Here is an 8,881-nt window from a genome sequence, read left to right on the forward strand (position 1 = left end):
ACTTTTAGAGGCAATTACTTTTCTGACCAGTTTTACAGGGCACCATTTGTTTGTTCGCTGTCAAATGGATGTTTAACGATGTATATACAGCTGCTATTTGTTTACTTTTGGTTACCAGAAAGTTCAAGAGATAGTTTATGGATTTATGGAAACCGTAATTTTTGTGGCTGATTGAGTTGTCTGGTGAAGAAAATAGCGGCCACTGTAAAGAGTGTATAAGAAACACGTGTAAAGCGAAGTGATTTCAACCCTACTCTTCATAGCAGCTGCCCGGGGATTCAATAGCGGAGAACTCATGCAGGCAACCGGCCACGTGAGTGCGCCGTCACTGGTTACGTCGGGCTCCGCGGGATGGCGGTACTGGTCCGTGCTCTAATGTGAAAGTTAATTAAGCTAAATAGAAAGTAAATCCATATACGAGGTATTTGTGCTTTGCGTTGTGTGCATGGCGTGGGTTCTGCCTACTTATGCGCCTTGAAAAAAAAACCAACTGCCGTATATCGGTTCTAGAGTACCAGTAGAACAAAACGTAATTTGACTCTAGTTTATTGCACTGTCCCTTTGTTTCACTTACCCGACGCTTGAAGAATGTGAGCCCTAGCTTTGACTTCCTCCGGGGTGCGGTTTTGATACAAAGATAAGTGTCCTGCGGCTTGGCTTACAGATATGAATGAACTGGTAAAGAAATTGCCCCGGTATGCTTATCATTTGAAATGGATCGCGACAGTCATGAATCTTTGCCTGGCATAAGATAAAAAGGGATGTTCCTACCTGTTCCTACCACAATTTTAGATGATCGGCAGATTCAGGAAATGCGAAAGATTTCATCACTTTTCCCCTTATCCTTCTGTTTGTTCGAAGTTTTTATTCGAGTGATTGCCAGCTTACTCCGTGCTGTAAAAACGAGTTTATGGAGGAAGGCAGGGTGTAAGAGAGTGGACGGGTAGGGGAAAGGGGCGCGGTCCAGGAACGATGCGATTGAAAGTTCTCGAGATGAAGACACTTGTAATAAATACGCAGACGAGTTGTTTTGGCACAAAGCAATCTTGGCGTGTTTGTTCGTCTCATCAGGCTGGTTGCTCAAATGGCACTTCCCGGATGTTTTCGTCCGCAAGTGGATACGCCCTTCGAGATTGTTTGAGCGCAACGAGACCTAACACAATTTTGCTGCATGCTTTGAGACGTTAGGCGGTTTCCTAGAGGCACTTCCTCGACACCGTCACTTGGGGATACCTCTTTGACAATTCTAAAGTTAGGAATGCTTCGGGGGGAGTAATGCTGCAGCCTTTTTCCAGGGAAACAGGGAGAGAAGTCTTTGTGGTTGATACAGTTGAGTATTCATTTGAGTGAGTACTTTGGTCAATCTGGCGGATTTTTATCCAGAAGGATTTCATGTGTTGTACAAGTTTTTACAACGCCCTTGAAGATTGTGAAAAAACGGAAATTGCGACAAATGTAACAAGTTTTATTAGAAATATCGAATATTTTCTGCGTGGTGATATTTCGCCTACAAATGGTGGCCATTCAAAAAATCGCGTGAGAGTTTTGCCTGTATTTACGCAAATTAAGTAGCATTCGGCACCCGTTACGCCATCCTGTATCCGAATTAAGAACTGAAGGACCTTCAAGAGCCCATGCCAACAAGAACCGTTGACTAGGAATGCCTAATTACAGAAATTTGGTTTGTTTTATCGCAAGTAAAATTTTAAAATCACCACTTGGGCATTACTTTTTGTAACTTTGTGTCGGTTCCATAAAAAAAAAAACATTTAGGTGCCCAATCACCACTGAAACCTTGTGACCGCATTGTGAGCACGGCAACAAATTTGTCGGAACTTATATTTTCGAAAACCATAAAATGGCGCATTCCTATAACACTCTTCTATGCGCAGTGGTAGCAACCGCGCTATTCAGAGTTGGTTGTTTTATTGAAAAACCCTACCAAACCACACAACAACAGTATTCACCGATGCAGAATTGGATAAGCCGATACGATAGCGTCATGTTTTTATTGTGTAGTAATACATCAGATGAGTCCCAAATTACACTGCTCAAGCAAATTTGGGCTAAGACAACCACTTGGACAAGTTTTAATGCGGCGTTTTTCAAAGCATTACAAGAAAACACCTTTGAAAACTTGCGATCCCTCGTGTTATTGCCTCAGCTTTTTGAGAAAGTCGGATGCCTTTGAGGTCGAGCAAACAAAACCTTCCCTCTATATTTTGCGGATTGGCTAGTTTTACGCGACGACAGCCAACTGGCAACACCAGCCGAATACCGTGGGATGCAGGCGGTGTGTGCTCTGAGCTCCGATTTCGGACAGTTGGAAGCATTAGATCGTACTGTTTCTAAACCGAGCGTGCATTCTCGTAAGTGCGTTTCAAAGCAGATACCACAAACGTCGGGGTGGACCGCTGCTTTTGGTGGCCATGAAGTTATTTTGGGTTGCGTCCCACTTAAAAAAGTCCGAACAAATGATCCTATAACATGCAATTCCGGTACTTACGACGTCGTTTTCGATGTTCTGCGCAGTCTTAATGCTACGTTAAAGTTCGTGTTTTTTGATAATTTTGCATCACCGGTAAATGCTTTGTTTGAAGGCGATGTCAACATAATTATAGCTTCTATAATTACTAGCGAATACACGTTCAAAGGTTTCTTTTACCCGGAAGTAATCGAATACAGATATGAGCGATTCTATGCCTGGAAAGGCGAGGCAACCGTATCGTTTGTGACCTTTTTTCTGCACTCTTGGACAGCTGTTCTTTCTGTTCTAATTGTAATGGCGGCCGCTTACATAACTTTTAACTGCAGCCAGTGCCTAGATAGGGAGCGGCGCGGGCGTTTCAGATTCCACTGTGACTGGGCAATGTTCCTCATCGCGTCCGTTTTGGCGACGCCTGCTCCGCTACCTTGGCAGTCCGTGGGTAACAACCATGGGGCTAACAAACAAAGCCAAAAAAAATTCCCCCGCATTTCCCCGAGGGGGAGAATGTGAAAGTGCGAATGCACGGTTGTCGGCCCGCTTGCGGCGCTTGCGCTCGGCCCCCGCAGCCCACCGCCTCGCCGCCTTCTCTTCCATCTCTTCCATCGGGTTTGTAGTATCACGTGTACACCACGCAGTTATCAAGCCGCTATAACGCCGCTGAGTCGCCAACGCACGCCGCTGACGACGTAGTTTGAATGCGTTAAAGATATAAGGCGCGTCACTAACACTGATATCGCCGTCGCGTCCGTGGCTTGGTCGGTAGAGCGTCGCGCTGCGGCCGCAAAGTCCTCGGATCGAAACCTGGCGCCGGATGCTGTTTCTTTTTTAAATATAGAGGAGCACTGCGGACGCCGCCGCCGCCGGCGGTGGATGGTTTGGGGTCGCTTATAAAGTGCATTCGCACTTAAAAGTAATGGCCCTTGTCTGGCTATTCGGTGTCTTACCTTTGAGTGTGTACTTCAGTGGGGAACTAACGTCTTCTTTGGCTGTGACTATTCCCCCCGACCCTATCGACACAGTAGACGAGCTCGAGGCAGCACTCGACCAGGGCAAACTATACCCGTGCATTTTTCGAGATTCTGGTCGGCGCTTTTTTCTAAATAACAGCGGCCAGAGCAATAACCAAGATCTACGGGCGAAATTGAAGGCGGCATTTGAACGCAAATCTGGCACTGTCGAGCTGACTTTCGCATACTTTATGGACTGCCTCAACTCATGCGCCAAAAGACCAGGATTTGCCTGCTTTCTTTATGCTTTAGATAAGTGCTTTTTTAAAACAGAAATCCAGCGTTACGCGGAATCACGCGACGAGTTGGGGCTGGCTTTGATGTCGACTCCCGTGCGAAAAGAGTTCAATCTGGCCGGCCAGTTCAACAAAGTAACGCAAATAATATTCGAGATAGCGCATGACCCGTATGCGTTTAATCGTCCCAGGTGGTGTCCTAAAAAAAGGCCACTGAATGTACCTAGTAAAAAAATAAATATTAGATTAATTTAAATCTTAACATTAAATGATATTCATGTTTTATTATTTTTTCTGACACTGCTCTTGCTAAGTGTGTGCGTTTTTTGCATAGAACTTGTGACTTCTTCTAAATGGTGGGCTCAGTGGAGACTAGGAAAGAGGGGGTAAATGCTGGAACATTACATTTAAAGGCTAATAAAACAGTAATTTGATTTATTGTAGGGGTTTACGCGTCGACGCAACGCAGGCGATGAGGCGCGTCGTAATGGAGGGTTGGGGGTTAATTTTGACCAACCACTGGGGATCTTCAACTGGCGCCGAAATCTCGTACAGACGGGCGTTTTTGCTTTTCGTTTACATGAGAAAAGCTAGCGCTGTGGCAGGGAATCGAACCCGAGTCTTCATGCTCAGCAGCGCAACGCCTTAGCCACTGAGCCACCACGGTGGGTGTTAATAAAAGAGTACGTGTCGCAATTAATTGCATCAATTGAGTTTTTTTAGTTATGGAGACGCTCAATGTTCAAACTAATTGCACGCACGTGATAAAAAGTACACAATGTTCAGCTTTTTAAGGAACTGCCATTTAACTCGTAGAAATCCGTACCAGTAACAAAACAGAACAAAAACGTGTTGAACTGAATGCCAATCTGACACAAATTTTCCTAAAGTATAAAAATGATTCGGTAGACTCCTTATAGGCACTGCTTCACAAGAACGCAAATTTTGCATTTCAAGTAATCCCGAAGTGTCATAAAATAAGACAATTTGCGACTCATAAAGAAGTTGCTCTCAAAGTAGCGTCAAGGCGCGAAGGATAAATTCGTGTGAGGAGGGTCCTGAGTCTTTATATTTCAAGCAAGAAACAGTTCTGTGTGAACATTTCTGCCACAGGTCAGGGTTATTCAGTTTACGTTAAAAGCTGGACATAGTGCAAGGTTGCTATAGCGTGAGATGTTAGGTGTGCAAATGTGGCAGCGCAGAGTTTGAATTAGGTGTATGTCACCTTTACTTAAGCCCCCAAATGCACCGTATTCCGAATTCAACCAATGGGGTGACGTAAAATAAATGGAATAAGGAAAGGGCTCTAATGAGGATTGACCATTCTAAGATGTTTAGTTGGCTAGACTCTGGCAACACGTCGTTAGAACACTCTGCAAGGGAGCTGTGATTCCTTCATTGTTCATGATGGCTGTACCGCCAGGTCTCTATTTCCACACTCCAATATTATCGACTTAAAGATAATGATTTGCGTTGAAGGTGAATCGGTTCTGGCAGGTAGCTTAGCAGCCCGAAAGTAGAACCTAAAATAAAGGAGCAAAACTAATCTCCCTGATCAGCATTTCCTTTTTCATGTCCGATCTTTGGCACCGTAGCGCAGTGCCCAACCGCGACATGGCAACAAAAAAATGATAAGTTGCCAATAAGCCTAAACCGCACAATCAATGCGGTATGTACCCTCGGGTGCACGCGTCACCCCGATGCTTACAAAAACAGCTCCAAAAACTCGCAATTTTGGTGAAAAAAAACAGAGCGGAAAGAACAGGAAAACAAATAGGTTTGACCAACAACGCAGTCGTCACGCTTGACTTCAACGCACGAAACAAGGGTTCATCTTCACGACAAGGGCAACATTGTTCGTGTCATCCCTCTACACGAGCGCAAGGTTCCTGGAAGAATACCTGATAGTTCGCCTTATTCATCCGATGCGAGACTAAAGCACGAGACACATGGACTACTACAGCATGCGATTGGCATGCGAGTCATCGTTACAACTGTCGCCACGACTACTCGTACGCGCGAATTTTAGACACATCGTTCGATGCGCGCGTACTATGCGTCGTCGCCGCCGCTCCGCCCACTGTTTTTGCTTCATGGTTGCCTCCCAATTTAGGCGCGCTTAGGCCGATTTGGATATAGGCAAAAGAAATCCGGGAAGAAACGAAAGCATTTATCAACTTGAAGTGAAAACGAATAGTGCTATTACGTTAAACAATGCATTTTATGTGTTCAGTACAGCGGTGTGGGAACATTCAGCACCCATGATTGCGCTCGTCCATGCTGTAGGTACCGCTCGCAACATGCGTCTACCAGGCGGAGAGCGCACGGGTCGGCGGAGGGGGCGGAGAGCTGTTCCCCACGAAATACCCCTAATTACCACAGGCGCCTTCTCGGGGCTTTCAAAGAAGCTTTCTCAGCGATGACACCTTCGGGCTCTCATTGGCTGTGGCAGCACGATCGCAACGATGGCACGACTACATCTGGCTTGCCAGTCGCAGGCAGTGAGCCTCCTATGACCAGCGAACTACGCCAAAACCAATCCTAACGATTAGTCGTAACGATTAGTCGCATGTGAATCGCATGCACCAGTCGCCCATATGTTTTAAATGCAGAGCATTTCTTTGACTCACGATGTCACCCGGCGTTGTCGGCGTGCCTCGGCGTCCGCAACAGCCGTTCCAGGTGCGTCCTCTCCCCCACTCCTCCTCTCCCGCATCACGCTACCCTCCTCGCTCTCAACAACAGGTCCGCACCCCTCCCACTACACTATATAAAAAAATATTACTTACCGGCGCGTGGTTTCGATCCCACGACCCTGCGGGCGGAACGCAAGGTACATGGTGCTCTACCCACTGCGCCACAAAACCGACACAGAATGAAAGGCTACGAACGCGCCTTATATCCTTGGCTCATTCAAACTACGCCAAGAAGCTGCTGATACAACGCATTCACTACCTGTGGGCGGAACGCGAGGTACATGGTGCTCTTCCCACTGCGCCACAAAACCGACACAGAATGAAAGGCTACGAACGCGCCTTATATCCTTGACTCATTCAAACTACGTCAAGAAGCTGCTGATACAACGCATTCACTATCGCGATCTCCCCAAACACTAAACGTTAACGCAATACACCCACCCTCTATGCGACGCATTTACTCGAGTCCCCCTCGCGGGGAGATGGGCCCTTTTCTTCTTAAACGTGAGCTGATGTACCGTAGTTGTAGTTTCTGTGAGCTATCCAGGAGCCCAACAGCAACCAACACAGTAGAATGTTATCCTTACAAGTCCGCATCTTTTCGGTGCCGGCCATTTCACCACTGCAGATTATGGGATTGTTCGTGTCGAATGCAGTGACGTTTTCTCTGGCCTGTATTATCTGCCCTCTAATCAATTTCTTTGGCGTCCTTAGTAAAACTGGCACACTCCTGCCAAAGGAGTACCTAGTCCATCATTGCGGTGACATTCGGAGCAGTCACACAACTCACAGGGGAGGAGCGCGTGGTTTGCTGTTCCAGGGTGTTGTGCATGACGTATTCATACGAGATTCTCTCATACGACATAGGTGATCAGCGACAATGTAGGTCAAAAACATGCCAGCTATCACCCTGTTCAATAGTTATGTCAATCCATTTGTTCGGGGGTTTTTAAGCGGTTGTTTCACGGTGGGCGGTGCAACCAAGTTTTAGGACTTTGTTAAATATATCAGCGCTGAACGTCGTACATCTTCCATCAGAAAAGTTAGACTTCAGCGGAATGGTATGGCAAATACAAGCTTCTTCGGCCGTGCCAGCATATGCAATTCTATCTTTAAATATCGAATCTGGTGACCAGCAGCGATAACAACCTTCGAATTGCCAGAGGACATAGGAAAAGGACCCGGAATATTTATGCCCTCTTCTGAATGGGTACCTTTGAGGTATTGAGGCCTTCGTCGATTCTGGACGCCTTGTTACTTTGAAAGTAATGGTAGATTGTATCGTGCCGTTTTACCACTTTTAGCAGCTTTGGCCAGGAATATCCTTGGCGCATGCGTGCCAGAGTGCTTCAGAAGCCAAGGGGTTCAGGCTCATCGTAAGAGATGGGCAGTGTTGCTGCATGCAGGGTTTTTGCCGCAGCATATAGGTCCGTCACTTTTGGGATGTAAAAGTTTAACTTGTTGAAGATATCGGTAAAAAAGAACGATGCACGTTTCTGGGGAAATATATGGCAGAAGAGAGGTGCACACAGATAAATAATGGATAAAGGGCAAAATTCGATGTAGTTTCGTGGTTCATGGTCAAGTCGCAATGCGTGTATGACACCTGAGAAGTCCCGGTTCTCTCTTGGTCGGTCGAGTTCAAAGAACCGGGGATATAGTAAGAGGCACTCACTTTGGGTATTTCGACTCTACGTCTACACTATTTTGAAGGCAAGCGCCTGCTATCTGAGAACCAAGGAGGCGAGGTGGAGGGTGGGTTTAAAGATTTTCCTGGCAACGGATGCTTGTTTAGAGAGCGAAATTTATTCACTCCTTTGAGCTGCCGAAAAACACTCTTGCCGAAGTTTTGGGATCACCCACGTGACTACCAAAAGCATGCTTTTCTGTTGCTGAGCAGTTAGCGTCTGTCGCTGACACTGTACGGTTCACGCGAGGTATTCCAGAGTTAAGAAAATTTTTAAAAGGAACATGAACCGCTCCCTGAATGATATTTCTTGCTTCAGTGTGCTACATTTCCACACCAGAGTCCATCTCAATGTGGAATAGGACAAGAGTCTTGTGAAGCAGATTTTTGTGTCTGTCGAACACGGCGTACATCCTTGGCAGTAACCAAGCTTAACATCATTCATTGTTACGCGGGCTAAGTGCTCGCCATTAAAAGCAACAAAATATGAGCAGAATAACCAAAGTCAAAACCAGTATGGTTAGAGAACTTTTTTTGAAACTGTAAATGCAGCTGCGCCGGCTGTTTCTCGGGATTGATACCTTTCACACTTACAAAGTTACCTGACAAACTGATGTCTGCATGTGAGAAGCAACAATGTTCGGTTGGGCAAAACGCTAAGCTTCAGTTAATGTGAGAAGAAACCCTAGTGCGTTTTTTTATTCTTTCAAAAATATTACGATCTCATCTACCTTGGAAATACATGACCAACATCTCAGGCTTTATAA

The sequence above is a fragment of the Haemaphysalis longicornis genome, unplaced genomic scaffold (assembly GCF_048455015.1).
Source record: "Haemaphysalis longicornis isolate Haplotype H1 unplaced genomic scaffold, Haemaphysalis longicornis Haplotype H1 scaffold_3, whole genome shotgun sequence".
NCBI classification, from domain to species: Eukaryota; Metazoa; Arthropoda; class Arachnida; order Ixodida; family Ixodidae; genus Haemaphysalis; species Haemaphysalis longicornis.